The sequence below is a fragment of the Protopterus annectens genome, chromosome 6.part0 (genome assembly GCF_019279795.1).
Source record: "Protopterus annectens isolate FY-2018-M chromosome 6.part0, PAN1.0, whole genome shotgun sequence".
Lineage (NCBI taxonomy): Eukaryota > Metazoa > Chordata > Ceratodontiformes > Protopteridae > Protopterus > Protopterus annectens.
In genome coordinates this window covers 1,524,669,950-1,524,691,991 of record NC_056737.1, presented here as the reverse complement: position 1 = coordinate 1,524,691,991, position 22,042 = coordinate 1,524,669,950, and positions in this window count along the sequence as shown.

Sequence of the window (22,042 nt, the reverse complement as noted above, 5' to 3'; positions counted from 1 at the left end):
CTCAAGACCACAAGTTTTATTTATTTATTTTACATTTGTTGACCAGGAGTGTCTGGCTGAGCCGAAGCCCTTTTTCAGCAGAGGCCCAGGGAGAAAAGCTCCAGTACATACTTATGGTACAAGTAAAAAAAAAAACAAGTGGTGAAAAAGCTTTGGCACATACCTAGTAGAATGGTAGAATTTCACAAATATTTTACATGTGAAGTTACAGCAGAATTGGTTTAGAATAGTTAAAATAAAGCAAATGTGACAATATAGTAATTTAACAAATAAAGGTAAAAAAAAGAATAAAAACAATTTCATTTTGTGAACATTTACAGGAAGAATGCCAGCTGAACCAGGAACAATGTAAGAAAGCACTCAAAAGTTAATGTAATATAACTTTAATATATCACTATAATATAGCAGAGTGATATCAGTTTGTTTGGTTTTGTGGTATTTTTATAGTCTTTGTGGTACCCTAGTAAATAGGATGTGGTGGTGGGGTTGCAAGGTTGCAATTAGGGACAAGATTATAGATTCTGAGGGTATTAGACACAAGAGCAAAGCTAACATGCTGCTATAGAAGACTAGAGAAGTGAAGGAGTGTCAGTGTTGGTTAATTGCTGACAGGGGATCTGCACAACTGAAGGTTAGAGAGTCTGCTTTAAGGGGGAGATTAGATTAATTGAGTCCTCTAAAGCTGAACAGAGGTCCTATGTGGGGGACAGTTTGGGTAGCTACCTGGTGGAAATGACTCCAAATGTTTATCTTGGTTCTTTAAGCAGGGGGCCTGCAAATCTCTCATCATGTAAGTTAGGACTGAGGATTGAGAAGTGGTATATAAGGATGAACACCAAAGGTTTACTATACTGTGATATTACAGCTCTCTCAACAAAGTTCCTGATGTTAGGGCTCTACATAAGTAGGGTTTTATTGTGTTGAAGAGGAAGATGTTGTCACCTGAAGAAAGGGAGCTCTTGGGTCATTATTTTACCCTAGTGGAATGTCAATGGGTGATCTCAGGGCTCACGTCTCAAAGGAAACCAGCGTTAGGATCATAGGATCATAGGAGATTACTAAGCTTTTGCCACTAAGGCCTCTACAAGCCTAGCCATGTTATACCCTTGTTCCCTTATGGACCAAGATATATAGTCTGTAGTTGCATGCAAATCTAAGATCAGCAGCATCTGCCTCTGTCTAAGAGGGACATAGGTAAAACCCCAAGTGTAAATTTACTGTTTCCCATCCAAATGTACAGGTTAGACTTAAATGCAGTCATTGAGGAGCTCTGTTTTACATGAACTGGGAATATGTTCCAGAGGACTAGCAACCTCTGGGAAACATATCTGTCTCTTCAGCATGTCTTGTTAATATTGCAGGCTAGGTTGAAATCCCTGGAGTAATTGAATCTTGGGCTACATAGAAGGATCACCTATACCCTTGTTGATAAGGTTCATGATGATTCTCTCCATGGCCTTGCAGATAAGGGTGTTTAGGCTTATGGGTTTATAGCTCCCAGTGTTGGTTGAGGGACTCCCTGCCAGCTGAATTTTACAAATGGTGTAATTTTCAATATAGTTTGGTATCAGAACATTTATTAATTGCTGGAAGGTCCATGGATGCGTGCTGTTATGATCTGAATCAAGCTTTAATTACTATTTTACCCAAGACTTGGAGTACCTCTCTTATTAATCAGAATGTGATGATGTTCACCAAAGTTTTGGCTTTAAGGTTGGATTACTTTCTCCCACATTTAGTTGGGAAAGGTCAAAGTAGGTTTGAAAAGGGTAGGTAGAGAAGGCACTGATTACTGGTGGGAAGTGTTATATTTTTTACACTATTTTGGTAAGTCTCATCATAGTGCAGAGATGGTGCTGAATGATATTAGTAAAGCTTTTGACATGGTGACATTGGAGTTCCTCTTTAGTAATCTTCAGAATAGGGACTGTGGAGTGAATTTTATTGAATGGGTTAAATAGTTGTATACATTCACTTCCTTCTGCCTCTAGGTTAATGAAGGCTTGTCTGATCCAGCTAGAATCAAAAGCGGTACCTGACCGGGCTGCCCACTTTCCCCTAGTTGTTTCCTTTCAGTAATGGGAGAACTTGCATATCAGGTACCCTTAACAATTGAAGCCCTGTCAGCTTCAGAAAGGAGCACTAATTCCTTTCTTATGTTTGCAGACAATTGTATACTAATAATTTCCAACCTGCCCAAATCCCTAGACTCCAAGCAGAATATATTCCACACTTTGTATTAGTGTCAGGCCTCATTTGTAATGAACACAAATCAGAGATTATTAAATTATGGTGGTGCTGAATACTCTCTAAATGACAAATTTATATAAATAGAGGAAGAGGCTAAATATTTGGTTTTAAGCTTGAGGGGCTGCTTTGATGAGATGGTGAATTCTAATATTGAGGGTCGCCTAAGGAAAGTGCAGCAGCTGTTAGCCCCAGCTGAGAGACTTTGCACATTATCAGGTAGAGTTAGAGCAGTCCAGCTAATGGTATTACTCCACATATGTTATGCTGTTCAAAATATTTTTTATCCACCTATTCATTTAGCTTTATTAACCATACAGATACTTCTTAATGATGCTATCTTGAGGGTGGAGGGCAGAACAAGGCTATCTCTGGCAGTTGCTTATATACCTAGATTTTTTTGAAGAATAGGGGTACCGAATCTGGCTAATTATGTGGTCACCTTTTAAATTCATCATCTCCTTTTAAGGGTGAAGGAGCTGGATGGGATAAAAATGAGTATGCTCAAACTTATGGTAGTTTTCTGTGGGGGCTGTCAGCTGCATGTATATATCAAATTTACACAGAGTGCAGTAAAGAGTCTGGGATAGCTTGGGGTAGGGCCTAACACAGGTCATTTGGCACCACCCAGAAGTCCAGTGACTGTTTGTTGTCAAGTCAAGGTGGCTTTCCAGGGGTTATAGGGATTGGCATCAGCTCTCAGATGCCTCCTCTTCTGAAGTTTTGAAAATTTATAGGGTCATTGTTTCATATGTGTATCCTAGGCTAACAACCATTAAGACCATTATAAGCCTAACTGTGCACCCATTTGTGACCAACAAATTTGATTTATATAGGGAATGATTTACTGACTGCCTTTGTCTATCAGAGATATAGGAGCCAGACTAGGGGTAAATTTCTGATTACCCATTCATTGGTCCAAATTGTACTTAACTAAGGATAAAGTGAAACTCTGCTTCAAATTGATGGGGAGTCTGATCCACAGAAATGGAATTCCCTAAGAAACATATCTGTCTCTCCAACATGTCCTATTTATGTATAAATCAAAATGTAGGCCTTTTAATCAAGTCGTTCTGATTATGTCTGTTTTGTGGATGTATAAAAGGTTCATCAAAACAAGGTCCAGGGATGCCTTGTATGCCAGGCAACGATCACGTCTGCGAAGTCTGTATGATACCAAGTATAGAGACAGGGCTTTTAGGTGATCAGCGTAGGACATTATGTTTGCTCCCTGTATTTTTTATAAGAAGCCTTTGTGGAAGTTCTAGGTGCTGCATGTGTCTAGTCAGGTAAATACCAAAGGGGGCATTGTACCTTATGATGGGTCTAATGAGGTGAACATAGTGGTATGATGACATCTCTGGACCTAGATGTCATGCTCTTGCTTATACCTTGAGCAGCATAGAAGGAATTTCCTACTACCTTGGACACGTTGCTCGAAGGCTAGTTTACTATCTAAACCCCAACAATGAACATACAAATGCAGTGAAAGAGAACTAAAAAAGAAAATATGCTGCACTTTCAGATAAATACTGAAACCAACAGACTGAGGAGCAAAAAAAAATGTAAACTAAAAATGCACTTAGTATTATTATTTAACACACCACAAACTATACAAACCAATATTGTTTTCATCCACACATAGAAAAGAGTTCATCGGAATGAATACAAAACTTAAAAACAACATCCTTTTATATATTACCTTAATTAAATCATCTAATAGAATTAATTACTGTGTTTATCTTTAAACATAACCCTCTCATGAAAAATGGTGTTGACATATTTTTTTACATTACAAAACACTTTTTTTCAAACACCTTTATTGAATTATCACTTGTGACATAGGCAAATTTACATTCATATAAAAGTAATTAAACTATATTAATATAACATTATACTTCATATATATTGCTATATATCATATAACCTAAGCAATATTACATAAATTATTCAATTCTTGTCTTTTTGTAAACAAGAAACATCTTTACTAAACCACGTACTAAATAGGCAATCGTATATTTATATAAAAGAAAATAAATCACACCAACACAATCCTAGTTGCAAGCATTTTACATCACTAACTATACTCACACACTCCAAGATGCAAACATTATGCATCACTAATAATCTACCCAATCTTTCTCACTCAAACATTACATAGCTCATTTAAGTCCTGCTGCCTTTTAGACCTCATTACTCCATTGTATGAACCGGTCCCATAATTCTCATTTTTTCCTATGTAATTTGCTCCTACCCTTTTCTAAAAATCCCAATTTCAGTAGTTTTATCTCTGTTATTATATTCACTACTTCCAATATAGTTGATTTAGATTTTTATTTCCATTTTGTAGTAATTGCTTTTTTGGCAGCCACCATTATTAGACACAGCAAGGCCTTACCATGTCTAGGCAATTCCGATTTTGTATCATAGCTCAGAAAAATCATCTCCCTCATTAGCGCAATCTGCCCCCCCCCCCCAGCACCTCCAACAGTGCATCCTACAGGGAATCCTTAAAGTCCACCAACTCACCCGAATCCCAGGAAAATATGTTCACAATTACCTCTCTATTCCCCTTCACACCTCCAACACTTACTGTCTGCCTGAGGAAAAATTCCATAGAGTCTGCTTGGGGTGCAAAAATATCTATGTAACCATTTCAAGGCAAAAATCCAAAATCTAGATTTTGTTGCATATTTGGGAGACATACATACATCTCCCATTGTTTCTTTGTGAATTGCTTATCCAATCTCTGTTCGCAATCTTGTCTAACGTCCTCTGATAGTCTACTAATTATTCCTTTTTACCTGTAGGAACATACAATATTATATTTCAGTATAGATATAAAATAATTGTTTGAAGATCATGACACATATTTTACAATTCAAAAAATATATACAAATTCAGCTAACCAAAAAAATGTAACTCTAAGTTTGGGGACCGATTTCCTATGTGTTTACGGAAGGTGTATATTATGCATTCTTAAAGGTGTTAAGTTGATTTAAATTTTCAAATGTGGAAATACTGTAAGTATACCCTGACCTCAGCTGCTCTAAGTTTCAATATGGTGGGAATTGATATGCAATCATTTAAAACAGGAGGATTGCTAGCATCTAGGGTAAGGGACCAATATAACTCCCAATATTCTATTTTCAATTTCTGTGGTCCACCTCTGAGATCAATAGGCACTTCTTCTAATATAAAAAAAGTGTAACTCCCCTTACTATGTATTTTTGTGTATTTACACAGGGCATTTGTTTAATTCCCCTTTTTGAATATCATACATACGTTCATAAATTATTTTTCTTAAACATCATTCTGTTTGACCTATGTAAAATGAGGGACATTCAGTAAAATGTGCTAAATATAACTCCCTTACTGTTACATGTATATTATTTATTGCTATATATAATCTTGTCTTGTGCTAATAAGTTAATATGATCTGTATTAGCTATGTACTCTCACATTGCTTACACATTCCACATTTGTATGTACCCATCGTGTAATCCATTCCTCATTTTTCACCATATTCTTTATATTACATCTTCTTTTATATATATAAAAAAAGGAGTCTCTGAAAATGTATTTAATGAATCTGGCATTTTAGGGAAAACTATCCCAATGTTTCAAAATAATCTGTTTTATCTTGTTTGTATCTTAATTATAATTCATAATATATGCTTTAAAAATATGTGTAGCACTTACATTAGTCATACTATTATTATCATCTTTTCCTTTATCTCAAAGTGGAGAATATTTTCTTTCTCATCCTTTTGTTACTTCTTCATATATTGCTGTTACCATATATATATAATGGGTTCCCTCTTTCTACAAATGTATATTTTAAATTTTAATGTTCTTCTAAATAATCATTATATTCTGATTCCATACTCCCAACCCTTATAAACTGACCTTTTACTATACTTTTCTTTTGACGTATTGGATGTTCACAACTATAGTATAAATATGAACTGGAAAAGTGTCTTTCTATGTAATATTGATTTAAATTCTGTTTTTATTCTAACGTGTGTATAGTAGTATCTAGATAATCAAAAAATAGCCAATGTATAGAACATGTACATTTTAAACATGTGATGATACCTTGATATATTCCAAAAAAAAAATTCCAATTTCTTTTCCATACCAGTCCAAAAATGCCATCAGGAAATTGTGCATATAGCTTCCAATTTTTAGAATAGGGAGACCCATCAAATATAGTTTTTCCCATACCCACAATACTAAATTAATATTTTTCAGGGCACATGTGGCCTTCCATAGCTACTCCATTAATCTATATAAGAAACTCCACATCATAAAAATATAGTTGTTCAAAATAATAGTCATAGATTTTGTTATTAACTTTATATCATGTGTACTTAGAAAATTACAGTCCACAAATATTACTTGAAATCGTACCATTCCTTCTTCATGTGGAACAGATGAAAAATAAATCTGTAATATCTATGATAACAAATATCAATCCATCTTCAAATCGTACCATTCCTTCTTCATGAGGAACAGATGAAAAATAAATCCGTAATATCTATGATAACAAATATCAAACCATCTTTATGCAGGGAGTTAGTATTTTAAGAAAATCCCATACATATTTTAAGATATATTTATTTTTGCATTAAAGGGCCTGAGTTTTCTATCAATATATATCGAAAGTGGATGTGTTTTTGATCCATTTCCTGCTACTATAGATCACAGAGGTGGGTTGCCCACATCCTTATAGACTTTTGGAATACCAAAATAGCTTCTTCTACTCTTGCAAATGATATAAATCTCTATCAATTGAACACTGTAAAAGGTGATAATTCAAGAAATAATCTATGTTGGAGTATGCTACATTAATTTCATTTTTTTAAACTGGCATATATTCTTTTCACTATCAAATAAAATATCAAATATCTTTCTGGTATATTGTATTATGTCCATTATGACCATCCCACCACCCTTATCTAGACTTAACTCTAATACATTTTTTAGTTGTAAGATTTTTAGAAATCTTCTTTTCCTTTTTATCTAAATTCTATATTCTACATTGTTTCTCTTTCATAAAAGACTGCATATGATTTTGTAGTAGAGACTCAACATTCTGAATTTTTGGGTGAGGAGGGAGGTTAAATACATTATTTTTCTTAAAATGCATTCTCCCTTGCCTAAATGTCTCTTCTTTATATACTATACTAAAATTAAATTTTCTCAGAAACAATTAATTTATCAGTATATCACCAATATCAAAATACCATTTTAGTATAAGTTTAAACCCTTTTTTAAATAATCTAAAATCACTTTTCTCTACAGGGAGACCAGTTTAAATGGAAATCTTAAAATGATCTAGTATATGTTCATTACCATTAATTATAATATATTATACCATGACCCCCCAATAATATTCCAAAGCGTGCACACTGATTGGTCAGCGTGCACGTTGTAAATTAACTTATACTAATGGAAAAAGGTCCGGTCGCCCGGACTTTTTCCATTAGTATAAGTCTTTTTTAAAACACTGTCTCGCTATGTTAAAGGAGTTTAACATAGTGAGGCAGGTTTAAATAAAGCAACAGAGATCTCCGTTGCTTTTTTTAAAGCTGTCTCGCTATGTTAAACTCCTTTAACATAGCAGTAGAGATTCTCCATTTGTAAAAAGCAATGGAGATTTTGCTTTCTCCATTGCTTTTTTCAAAACTGTCTCGCTATGTTAAATGGGTTTAACATAGCGAGACAGCTTTAAAATAAGCAACGGAGATTCTCCGTTGCTTTTTGTAACGTTGTCTCACTATGTTAAACCCATTTAACATAGCAAAACAGTAAAAAGCAATGGAGATCTTGCTTTCTCCGTTGCTTTTGCCCACAGCTCTGATGTACTGCATAGGTACATCAGAACTGCCACAGAATACCAGACAGCTGCAGAAGGGCAGCAAGGAGGCATTATACAATGCCATTATTTAAGAAAAGTAATTTTTTTTCTTAAATAATGTCATTGTATAATAGCAATAACCCACTTCTGGGTGTGGGTAATGCTGGATTTACCCACGGTTGGCTTTGTTTGGCCACTCGGGCTTCGCCCTCGTGACCAAACAATGCCAACTGTGGGTAAATCCAGCATTACCCACACCCAGGCGTGGGTTATTGCTATATTGGCCCACCCTGTTATCTAATGCCACTGTTTGTTTCCACTTCTGTTTCCTTTTCCTCTTACTCCTGTCTTTGTGTTCCTGTCTGGTCCCCAATAGATGCTGTGATATCCTTGTTATATATTCCTGTTCTTAATCCTTTCAGATCATCTGAGAGGGGGAATTCTAATGGGTCCAGTACTTCCTGTTTACCATTTGTATTTTCTACTTCTTATGATGTAGTAGCTACCTGTTCACTAACTCCTAAATTAATCCTTTCCATCTCCCGTGTATATGTTATTTTGCTGTCATAATAGCCTCCATATCCAAACTTCATTTTGTAGTTTTAAGGAAGGGGATAAACCTTATTTTTCTTGTATTCCTTACGATCCCTTTCCAAATTTGTCCTGTTTACACTTTCCAATACAGTTGCATTTTGCATCTATCTTATACAACAAATTATAATAATTCTCTTTATATTATTCTATCAAAAACAGTAGATCTCTTTGTAATTTGTTATTCAGACTATTTTCTTAAATAGACTATCCATAATAACTTCATTTTACTTAATAATGGTTCTCATGACCTCAAAGCTGCAATTATCAAAAATATTTTTTTGATGGAAAATGGAAATCACTACTTTCTATAACTTTATTTGTGTATTTAAACATCCTTAACCCTGAGGTACTTATTTTCTGTAAATACATTCTGTTAAAAAACTATTATCAATTTCAAAGTTCAGTATTTTAGCATTTTATCCTTTAACTTATTCAACATAGCTTCATAAAAGTTCATTTCAATTGCATCGCACATCTGAAAAAAACATTGCATGTAAGCCAGTGTCCCAAGTCTATATTCACATATTTATAGTAGTCCTTTAAATTCCAGGTTGTCCAAACTATATCTTGTCAACTGGTCTGTTAAAATTCTCCTTTTCATGATTTTGGCCTATCATTTGTCCTATAAACATTTATCGTCATCCACTGGATTGAACATGCTAGCCATTAAATGTCCATGCCTGTGCTAATTCCTATCTACATGAGTTCCCAGATCCTTGACTAGTGAATTAACTTTCAAGGGCATTTTCTTAATGGCAGACTTCCCCGAAAGATAAAATAATGCATTTCTTGTTGTTGAGTTTTAAGCCATGGCTTTGGCAAAAAAAAATGTTTGTCTATATTAGACATTCCTGAAGGGTATGAAAAGAAGTATGTAAGAGTGGTACAGGATATGTACGAGGGTAGTGTGACATTGGTGAGGACTGCAGTGGGAGTGACAGATACATTTAAAGTGGAGCTGGGATTACATCAAAGATCAGCTCTGAGCCCTTTCTTATTTGCAGTGGTGATGGACAGGTTGACAGATGAGATCAGACAGGAGGCCCCGTGGACTATGATGTTTGCAGATGACATTGTGATATGTTGTGAGAGTAGGGACCAGGTTGAGGAGACCCTGGAGAGGTGGTGATATGCTTTAGAGAGAAGAGGAATGAAGGTCAGCAGGGCTAAAACAGAATATATGTGTGTAAATGTGAGGGAGGGTAGAGGAATGGTGAAGATGCAGGGAGTAGAGTTGGTAAAGGTGGATGAGTTTAAGTACTTGGGATCAACAGTTAGTAATGGTGAGTGTGGAAGAGAGGTGAAGAAGAGAGTATAGGCAGAGTGGAATGGGTGGAGAAGAGTGTCAGGAGTGATTTGTGACAGATGGGTACCAGTAAGAGTGAAATGGAAGGTCTACAAGAGGGTAGTGAGACCAGCTATGTTATATGGGTTGGAGAAGGTGGCATTGACGAAAAGGCAGGAGTCAGAGCTGGATTTGGCAGAGTTAAAGATGTTAAGATTTGCACTGGGTGTGACTAGGATAGACAGGATTAAGAATCAGTATATTAGAGGGTCAGCTCAGGTTGGACAGTTTGGAAACAAAGCAAGAGAGGCGAGATTGCGTTGGTTTGGACATGTGCTGAGGAGGGATGCTGGGTATATTGGGAAAAGGATGCTGCACTTCCAGGTAAGAGGAAAAGAAGAAGGCCTAATATAAGGTTTATGGATGTGGTGAGAGAGGACATGCAGGCAGTTGGTGTGAAAGAGCATAATGCAGAGGACATGAACAACTGGAAACAGATGATCCGCTGTGGCGACCCCTAACAGGAACAGTCAAAAGAAGATGATGAGACATTCCTGAAGGGTATTCTCATCTTGGAGGGATTCAATAACTGCTCCCAGTTTGCAATTATCTGTGAACTCAGTTAGCCAGAGAGAGAGAGGCTGTTGATATTGGCTTTTATATCAGAGAAGTAGATTCCAAAGAGAACGGGGCCTAGCTCCAAGCCATGGCAGACTCTACTGGTAAAAGACCTCTTAATGGAGGTGGCCTGACAAATTCTAATTTCCTGAATCCTTTCAGTGAACCAGCTAGCCATTCAGCATGTTATAAAGAGGTTTATATCTAGTTTTGTAAGCATTTTGAAAATCCCAAGAGTGGTATTGTATCAAATGCTTTAGCCAGATCTAAGCAGGCAGAGTGCACCATTTTCCCCTCATCCATTGCCCAAATTTCCTTTCCAAATAAGTCCACCATATTCACTAAGCTTGACCTTCCTTTGACAAAGCCTTCTTACTTCAGAATTTAGTTCAGTTGATAGTGACTGGCTTACCCATCCTCAAATCCAATGTATCCAGTATGACAAGATAAGAACATCAGAATGTGCTCCACATAGTTTGTAATGGAACATATGGGGAAAACTAGAAAAAAGCTGGGCTGGCATGATTTATTGGGGTATTTGGGAATGCAATTTGAGAACTATTAGCTGGCTCATTAAAACTAGATAGGCTAAAGAGAAAGCTGTGAAAACTGAAGCGTGGCAATGGGTGCAGGTTTGGAACACCCCAAATAAGTTGAAGAAATGTTGTTTATATTGCACCTTTCATGAGTTGCTTTTGTTTCTAAATTGGCAAAACTGAACGTATGTTAAAAAAAGTATTTATGAGCATTATAATAGTATCCATACTGGTGACATAAATAATTCACTTTTTAAGCATTCTGTAAAAATTTAACAAGTTTATATTTTTTTATTTTAGAAAAGTTTTCTGAAGTCACACGAGGGAATGACAGGGAGAATATATTATTTAAGGAATTAGTCTGGGAGACTTTGTTTCTGATAAGTGATGTTTTGCCTGGTTTTAATGAGTGTATATCATTAGCACCTGTCCTGAAAAAGTGTTCAGATCAGTTGCTGTGTTGACTGATTGATGTGTCTTGTAATTATTAAAGTGTTTAAGGGGATGGTTCTATTGGTATATTTTCTAATGAAGTTTTTTATGGATCAAAACCACTCTAATATTAAATAAGTTTCTTGTAAAGTGTTCTGTGAGTTTTGGTTTGTTAAGGAACATTGGGGCACTTACATTTGGGTTTTGGTTTTAAAGTTGTAGAAATGGTCAAGATACTATGATCTGCAATTGTGATTTCTTTATAGAAGGTATTCTGACATTTGCTGTCAATGGAAGATGTGGATTATGAAAGAGGACAGATGCTGGAGGTTCCAACAGTTTGGGGTAGACAATATCCATATGTTTTAGGAATGCTCCAACATTTCTGTAGTGCTCTCTAAGGCTAAACACCCTACCAGCAATATTTGGGAGGTGTGTTGGATTTTTGCTTGCATGGATAAGTTTATTTGTGCTAAACTCTAGAAAAGCAGATCACCCCAAGCTAAAGAGTATATTAAGAATATTCTTAAACTGCATTTAGGCTATATTATTTATGCTTTCAAAAATGTATTTTCATCTATAGTTTACCAGAGCATTGGCACTGTTTATTAGAGAATTATGTCAATACTTCATAGGTTTCCTTGGCACTGCCTCTAACAGCTCTTCTGTTTTACTGATGAAGATTTCATCTTTGTGGTTTGGTTTCTAATCAATTATCTTTGTGAGTATAATAGCTGGTCTAGTATTTTTTATGTATATGCTGGTATATAGCTTAACATTATTGTTGTTTTGTTAAGTTTTGATTGTTTGCTATATTAAATTCCTTATCTGATTAATGTTGGTTTTAATATGTTTTTCTCTTCTTATTGTTATAAATCAATGAAATACTAATAAAAATGACAAGTGTTCAGTTCAATGAGCACCATTTTGTTCAATATGTGGTTATCACATACAGAAAAAATATAAACTGTAAAACATTTAAATTGTATAACCATTTCCCACAGGTGAGCAGCTATAGAGAACAGAGAAAAAAATTAAGAGAAGTAGTTTGCATTTGTGATTAATATAAATAAAATGGTTGATAGTACACTCACTGATTCAAACATTGCAGAATAAGGTGGAGATTTTTGTTGTAAAAAAATAAATAAATTAATGTGGCAGTTAGAACAGAGGATTACGACAACAAGCTGCTAATGCTTGACTTCCTGTCATCCAGGGATTGATGCCCTCAGCTCCCATTTAGCTATTTAATTTCTCCAAGCCACTTGGGTTTCTAATACCATGACTTGAAAGGACCCCATTCCTAAAACAAAGCATGATTAAAGTTCAGGAAATGAGTCTTGTTTCAGTTTTTGATTTTGGCCAATAGTGCAATTCACAGCACACACAGCATGCCCAGAACTGACTCCTTCTGTAATTCATATGATGTTACATTTCTAAATATGAATTTAAATTATTATTATGACAACCATTTCTCTTACTAATATTGGAAATATCTGGGTATCCTTCCTCCACATTACTCTTGTTTCTGTCTATAAATCCTGATACTTTATGACTTTATCTCTCCCTGTACATAAGACACTGTAATCACTGGGTGTAGCAATTTTAATGATCAGTTCTACGTTTGTCTTTTTTTTTTCATGGACTACTAAATCTAGTTTTCTCTCATCTGTTTTTTTTTTTTTTATCTGTTGGCAGTGGATGATCCCAGGTGATATAAACTTCACAGTTCTCTATAATGCTTTCTAGAGCATATTTCTAATGCTTCTCGGCTACATCAGTATTGTAATGTTTGCACAATCCCCAATGCAACAATCTTGCCATATTATTATGCCTTTCAGTATACAGACCTTGTGCCATTACTGTATCACAACCAGCAACAAGATGTGTGACTTTCAAGTTCTCTTTTACATAACCTGCATTTATTTGTTTACCCAACATGTTAAATGGAATTTTTAAACCAATGTGTACATAGTCCACTATCCTGTGCCACCAATTTTAACCTTTCATCTTTTGGTTTAAGTTCATCTCTCCCTAACCCCTCCTGCATCAGCTCCAGAGGTTGTTGTATGAGTTTTCTGCACTTGCAACCATACTTATAACTTTTCCACATTTCTTACTTTCTCACCTAATCATTCTCCTTACCTTCTTTCTTTTTGTTTTTGGCATATTCAGTTACTGTCTGATTTTTATCTACTTCTGGTTCCTCATTCCATTCCTGCTTGACATTGATATGCCTCTGCTAAAGTAAGCTGAAAAGTCATCATAGACTTATTCTCCTTAGGTTTCAAGACTTTAACTATGTTTGGATCAGGTGAAATCAGCCAATATGTATGCAATCCTGTGATTGCAGATCTAGACAAGTAATCAATTTCAAAGAGCCCTATACCTCCTTCAGAACAAGGAATATATAATCTTAGTATACACACTGATTTATACCTGCATAAATATACACTTGTTTTCCTGTCCAACTGATCCAATATCTTTTGGGACCAGTCAGTCACCCCAAAACTATAAGACAGAGCAGGAAGTGCAAATTGCTTTATAGTCTAGACTTTGTTCCTAGTTGTAAGGGCTGTTTCCGTATTAATTTTAGTCTTTCAAAATATTCTTTACTGAGTTTTGTTCAGATTTGTTCATGTTTTATTGTTGATTCATCAGTTCCCATATATTTATATCATTCATTCTGCTCAAGTTCCTATGCATCACATTTCAGCCCAAGACTGATATTTTCTTGTCTGCTTAAAATGTTGCTTTTGCACACTTATCAAGACCAGATGATATTCTTATATCATCTGAGAAAGTTTTGACTGCGTCCAGGTGTGCTTTCAGCTTTTCATCTGATGAACTACACAAGTTTTAAATTATCCAATAAAGAAGATGAGAAGTATTTACACTTTCCTGTTTTCTGGGAACCAAATTGTAACCATGGCCTAATCTGTTAAGTAAAAAGTTTAATGGGCTAGTAACAATACAAAAGAGAACAGTGACAAAGAGTCACCCTGGAATATCCTGCTCTGAATTTTTATCCCTGGGGTAATAATTTTTTATTTATTATGGAGGTTGCCACTGTTTCATTGTGACTGTAATGTAATCAATAAATGTAGGGTCTATCTTGTAGATCTGTAAGCACTCTTTTATCCATGAATGTGTGATACTGTCAAATGCTTTTTTGTAGTTTATCCATGCCATACTTTAATCCTTCCCCTTTTTATAATTCTCCATTATGACCTTATTTAATAACACATGATACTTTGCTCCATATGACTTTATTTTGTTGCCCTTTTATTCTATTGTCATGATTGAAATCTCTTCCAAATGACTATAAACTCTGTTGGCATCAATTCCATTATAACATTTTTAAATCATCAAAAGGCAAGTTATTAGTGTACAAATTTTAGGATAGCTTGCAGATTCACCTTTAAGGAGGAGTATCATTTTTCCTGTTGCCAACCAGGTTGGTGTCTATTTGGGATGAGCGTATGAGAAGTTTTTACTCTGGGCTAAATCTTTGCGTAAAGATGTTAATACTTTTAGCCAGATTTTAGGTACTGCATCTCAGCCTGGGGATTTCCATTAAGGAACCTTTCTTAATTTTGTTTCAATTTCCCTGTCCATTACTTCATTCCATTTTACATTATGTACATGTGAACTTCTTACTCTTTCTTTGCCTTCTTCTATCCATTCCGTATCATTGTTATGTTCCATAGTATCCTCACAGATATTTCTCCAAAATGTGTGGTTTTTTTAGTGGTATTTCTATTCCTTTTGTTTTGTTCCCCAATTCTTTATAAAACTTTTTTTAGTCATCAATAAATTGCTTATTGTGTACATTTCCTTTATATTTATCTGCATATTTTCAAAGTTTTTCTGCCTCTACTAATATCTTTAGTTTATTATTTTCATTAGTGTACAATAGTTTCTGGCCTTTCCCGATACTGTGAATTGCTTTATCATGACTATCTTTCTAAGTAGTATTGCTGATCTGTTCCCTCTTCTATACTCTTCTAGCAGTGACATTTCTTGTCTTAATTGCTTTATATTTTTCTGCATTCAAATACTTCCATGATGTCTCTTGATTTCTTCCCTTCCTTCCTTTCCCTAAATGCTCTCTGTTTTTGTGATAAGACTTGATCTGTTATTAATTTAACTGCACAGTAATATATCCTATTTACTTCTGTTATATCACATGGCTTTCTGTTAACAGTCTAGATTACTGTTTTCATTTGTTTTATCAGCATTCTAACATTTTGGGTCTTATTGACTTTCTTTAATTTGTTTCTTTCATCAATCTTAATATGTCTATCTATCTCTATTAAATCAAGCAATTCTTCCATTAGATTTTATTTATTTATTTTATTTTATTTTACATTTGTTGACCGGGAGAGTCCAAATGGATTACAAGTCCATTTTCCGTGGAGGCCCGGGGAGAAAAGCTCCAAGAGAACAATTTTTTACAAACATCATTTTTAAGGACATAATTTTGACATACAATATTTCATAGAAGAGACTTTGACATACATATTTCCTAGAAGATAGGATACATTCATTTTCTACTATATAATATTAATTTTAGAAGATATTCCTAAGCATGAGATTCCTGTAATAGTTCACTATCAAAGGAAAGGCAGAGAGAGAAGTAGAATAAGGCTCCAAGAGAGCAGTTGGTTCTGGATATAGATGAAAAGGATAACACATTGATATACAATATGTCTTCACCTGGTTGTAGTTGATTGTGGAAAACACAAAATGTTTGGGGTAGTTTTAACTAACTCATGGAGATTTAGGATGAGCAGTAGATTAACAGTCCTAAGTGGGTACAGTGTTATGAAATGGTTAGCTTAATAGAGTTAATTAAGTTAGGTGAAGTGTCATAGTGAGACATTAGCCAGGGGGGATACAGGAGCATAGTAAGTTATTCATGATGAGAGTTTTAACAAGTTTCTTGAACTGTGTTGGGGATTTGTTGTGAGTTATGTGAGCAGGAAGGGAGTTCCAGGTTTTTGCTAGATCATGTTCTTCTACACTGAGGGCACATTCTTTGTTTTCTGTTTCCTGCAGTCATTATAAAGAAAGTTCCAGAATATCTTTGTGTGGCATATTTTCTTCAGCTGCATCCTGCGTTATCTGTTACTCTTTCATATGGGAACTCAATGGTGCATCATTGGACAACACTGACTGTATCAGAGTTGCCTCTGTTTCCTGCTCCTTCCCTTGCTGTACAACTCCAACCAAACTTTTGTACTGACTTCCTACTGAAGGCTCAGAGTATTTTCATGTGGCAAGTGACCAAAAGCTTCACATTCTACATGTTTCTCCTTAATTTGGGGAAGAGTTATTCCATCATGGTGTGACATTACCAGGTTTTGATTTTCTGCAGTAAATCCTTCACTTCACATGTAATCTATAATTCAGTTTCTATTCTTCAACTTCTCTATTAGTAATCCTCTTTTCTACTTTCCACCTTTCTTTTCTTATTTTTTGCATTGTGAAATTTTCCATATCTTGGTCCACTTGCCTGTATTAGCCTTCAAATATCTTTGGAGCTGCTTATCTGTAGTCATTAGTTTGGCTTTCTCCTTCATATAAATATTGCACCATATCAGATCTCTCTTTCTTTCCATGTCCATGTTTCTTTTTAATGCCTTTCAAAAAATCTCTAGGTTTTGTTCTTTTAATTTTAGCACTCCTCTGTCACTTCTTTTTCCAAAAGACCCAAAGTTTCTTGGTCTATATAATTTTATCATGGAGTGTTGAATTAATGAACACAAATCTGCATTTGAAGCTTTTAATAGATTTTCTTGTACAAGTATTTTTCTTTTCTTTAATTTTTAACTTAATAGTTAGGAATATTGTCTATCTGGAATTTCTGGGTTAATTGCCTAATAGTAACAATACATTATTTCTTATTTCTTTCTTATCTTCAGTAGTCCACTCTACCATCCTTATGGATCTTTTTCGGCTGCCAAAGGTTGTGGGTTTTGTGGACTACTACTTCCTTTTACAACATGAGAGACATCTTCCCCCTGAGCTTAGCCTAATCCCATTGTAGGAATGTTTCTGTGTCTTGAGGATTCTACCCTATCATTTTTTCCAGTCCTGGCACCAGTTCACATTCCAGGATTGGGCACTTTTTATCCTTGGACTTGTGCACCCAGCTGTCTTTATTATTTTTAAACTACTTCTCCCTAATGATATATGCTATGTAAAATGCAGTCTATGTAGCAATGTTGTCTTGGTGAGATTTTGTAAAGACAGAGTCCGCCTCATAAAGATGCTTACCAAGACTTGAGGAAGAATTGAATTCCAGTAATACTACTCTCCTTGGCTTGCAATTTTATCATCTCTCCATTCTGTGTAACTCGAAGCATATCACTAAAACAGACAGTCCTCAGGGACATTCAGGAAATTAGGCTATGCTCCTCAATGGTCAACTGGAGCACAAGCTTAGTAATGAACCTAAGAGTGTAAAGAACATTCCATTTCTGCACAAGAGACATTATTTCAATAATGCTGTCTTATACAAAACTGGACTAAAAAGCTGGCTATCAAAGACGAAAGTTTTGCACTTAATAAATTCAGAGAATTGAGCTCAAAATGTTATGTATATGAGTCCAAAACATCAGTAAATAGTTTATTCAAGTAGCAAATTAAATCATTTGTTCAAAATGAGTCACACTGTGTTTATAAAAGGTATTTCTGCAATTTTTGCAATGTTGGACTGAATAATAGCAAATAAAATTGATGTGATGTATACTGAATTTAAATGGAAAAATACTAAAATAGTTTGTTTTGTTTTCTGTTAACGTACATTTACCTGTCTTAAGTGACAATTTAATAAAAGTGTAAAAAAAACTGACAGTCTTCTATTTCAAGTTGTGTCAATACAACAGCCAAATACATTGAGCAGATTGGCTTGTGAGTATTTGGGTTGATTAAACAAATTGCCAATGTGTAAGGAAAGTAGCAAATGCACTTATGGTCACATACAGTCAGTAAAGACAAATATCCACACATCAGATTAATCTTTCTCAGGCAGTTATTCACAGATTCATGAAGCAGTCAGTTTGCACATTCAGGCAGAAAGCAATTTTGTAGGATCATAGAGAAAATAATCCATAGACTTTCAAATCAAATATTTCACTTATTCATACAGTACATTTTTGTTTAGTTGATTGTGCAAAACACAGTGTGCAATAACACAGGAAAGCTAAATAAAAATCCAAAAATATAAACTGTAATATTTCGTTTATATTTCTGATCAAAATTCTAACTTGCTCTTAGAAGTTGAAGATATGTAGCAAAACTTCATGCAAAAACATTGAAAATGATACTGAAATAGAAATGATGAAAAATAAGATATTCTCATGATGACCTGATAAAATGAACAAGGTTTACCTTTTCGTCATAATAGACTGCTCTTTCCATAATAGAAGTCATATGTCACAAGGATTGTTATATTAATCTAACAAAACGTACCAACCAAATTGCATAAAGTGACGGAAAAATCATGATCTACACTTTGGCATAGGTAAGTATATAGATGCAGCATGTGGTGTAATGTATTGGCCTAGTATATCTCATCAACTTAAAAAAAAAAAAAAAAAAAACTATCAGGTTTGCAATAAATAATAGACCATGCATACCTCTGAACCTCAAAGCAAAAGAAATTTGGACAAGGTAAAAAATAATAGGGGGTACAAATGTTCAAAATCACTTAATGTTCATACTTTTTTCTTTTGTTTTTCCTCTTTATAATTAATTTTGTATTTGCATTGTTATTTTTATTAGTTTCTGTCCTGTATGTTTATCTTTGCTTATGTTTGCTGGGGCTCTTTCCACTTGTATTCTCACTGAAAATGGATTGCTTACTATTATTGCAATGCAAATAGTAAATAAACCTTTCTTTTTTTATAATTATTTTGTATTGTGATTGATTATTAATATTTATATATTGTCACTTTATCTTTATTTATGCTTACTGGGGCTTTTCCCCTTGGGTCTCCACTGAAAATAGGTTTGATTGCAAACTCAGTTGGACTAACCCGGTTAGTAAATGTGAAATAATAATATTAATAAAGTGTTAAGTATTGGTCTTATAAACTTAGAAAGATGCTAGAATAAAAACGTTTTGTATTAACACACATTTTTCTAAAGGATATGAAGTCTGTTACTTAAATGTCTGTCATTATGTAATGACTTCAGTTATCAGTAAATTGACAGAAAACCAGAAATTTTATGAAGAATAAATAGAAATATGAAGACAAAATCTGGACATTTTGCAAAAATCTGGACAGTTGAGAGGTATGAGGCCATGAGGCAAATTAACTATGTATTAATTTAGTTAAATGAAAGCGAGGGCCTTGTTAGCGCTAGTTGAGTATTCTGAAGTTATCAACTTTTGTACTACATCCTTTTCAATTAGTTATTATGCTGTTGAAAGGATTTTTTCTTGTGAAGCAATGAAATCACTGATGTCCTTGTATTTTGTAAGTGTCCACATTTTTAGCCAAGAATTTAATTTATTTTCGCATAAATGGGAGTTTCAACATACAGCACCTTCTCCAGGTAGTTTCAGTCTAATGGCTAATGACAAGTTATACAAATTTCCCAAAAAATAAATTCTTAAAACTGTTTTCCAACTGAAAAAGGATTGCTATCAAACTCTGAGTATAAAAGTAAAGCTTTACAGATAGTTGGGTTGCTGCTAAGTTAGTTGTTGCTGGGGAGGAGAATGAAGACAATTGCTATCTACCTCATCAGTCTGATTACAACCAGAAACAATCTACCACATATAAAGTCAATTCTGGAGAAAACTCAATAAAAGCAAGCATTCTGTTATGGCAGATTAGATATCATACTGTCTATGCTGAAGCCTTGATAACTTCTCAGATTTCAAAATTAATTTGACAAGAAGCATTTAACATAGTAAGAAGCTGTTGTTATGAAGTATGTATGCATTAAAATACAAAGAAAGACAGAGGTTCAGCTGTAACAAAATATATTTGCAATAAGCACTACTATTCTCAAACCAGAATAATGAAGTATCAGTGAGAGCACAAGAAAAGGACATTTCACATTAGGAACTGATATAGATATCAGGTAGAGATATTGTTTCTCTTTTTTTTTTCCTAAGTGCTTTTTCCACTTGATATTTCTAGAATAGTACAGCAAAGAATATCTATCATGTTATTATATAAGTATATATGAAAATTAAGGACATATCTCTTAACTGCCCAGAATTTCACATAAGTCCAGATTTTTGCCTTTATTTTTGCCTTGTTCCTCACTAAATTTGTTATTTTCTGGCAAGTCATTAAGTTTTTAAGCCACTAAATACTGACAGACATTTGAGCTTCAAACTACATGTTCTTCAGAAAATACATACTAATCATACCTCTCAACCTCTTAGAGCAAGAAGTCTTGGCAAAGCCTAAAATAATGGGGGAACAGAGTCTCTCTTATAAAGTTAGAAAGTTGGTACAATAATAGGATTTTGCTGACATGCATTTTCTGTAGGGTATGAAGTCTGAAAATCAAATGTGTGTCATTACTTGGTGACTTAGTCTTCAGTAATTTGCTAGAAAAAATAAACATTTTATGAGGTGCAGATGAAATATATGAAGCAAAATTGTGAACATTCTGTGACAATCTAGACATCTGAGAAATATGAATTTGCTAATATAAAACCTGTCATTCTCTTAAGTTTTTAGTTTATAAGAGCAATATTTAAAAGTTGTCTGTAATTTTTTGCCTTTGGTCCCCCATTATTTTTTGTCTTTGTCCAGAATTCTTGTGCAAACAGGTTGAGAGTATGCTTAATGGAAGCATGCATATGTATAGCAGTATCACTTTAAGGATTGCCTATAGCACTAACGTACATGAGGGATGTCACATGGTTCTTTCTATCTTATTAGTTGGTCTCATGTTTGTTAAGGTAATGGACAAATTGCCTTCTCTTGCAAGTGTTTTTTATAGTACATCATGTTTGAAATTTTTCACTGCTATAGTTCAGCATTCAGAAGTTATCAGCTTATGTACTATACCTTTTCAGTCAGTTAGTATGCTGCTGAAAACAATTTTTCCTGTAAGATTCTCCAAAATATTCAAAATATAATAGATCCCCCTGAACAACCTTCCCTTCCTGCAGCAGGCCATTAACAGCTACCAGTTCCTCTCCTTGATCACTGTGTCTACTAGACCTGCTTTAGACTGAGCAAAGCTCAACTGTACCAATGCCTAGAACCAATGAGGAAATTGAGGATGCTGGTTCTGCATTGTACTGCCTCTTGAGGTGGCCATAATCACTACCACATGTGGCGGTTTCATAAATATCACAATCCCTGCCTTCAGGAGGTGCATGCATACCTCCTCACATAAGCAATCTCCTCATCAAGAGGTATACTGATTGCAGCATAGGGCTCAGCAGATTCCCCTCGGGTCTTCACTGAAAATGGGTTTGATTGT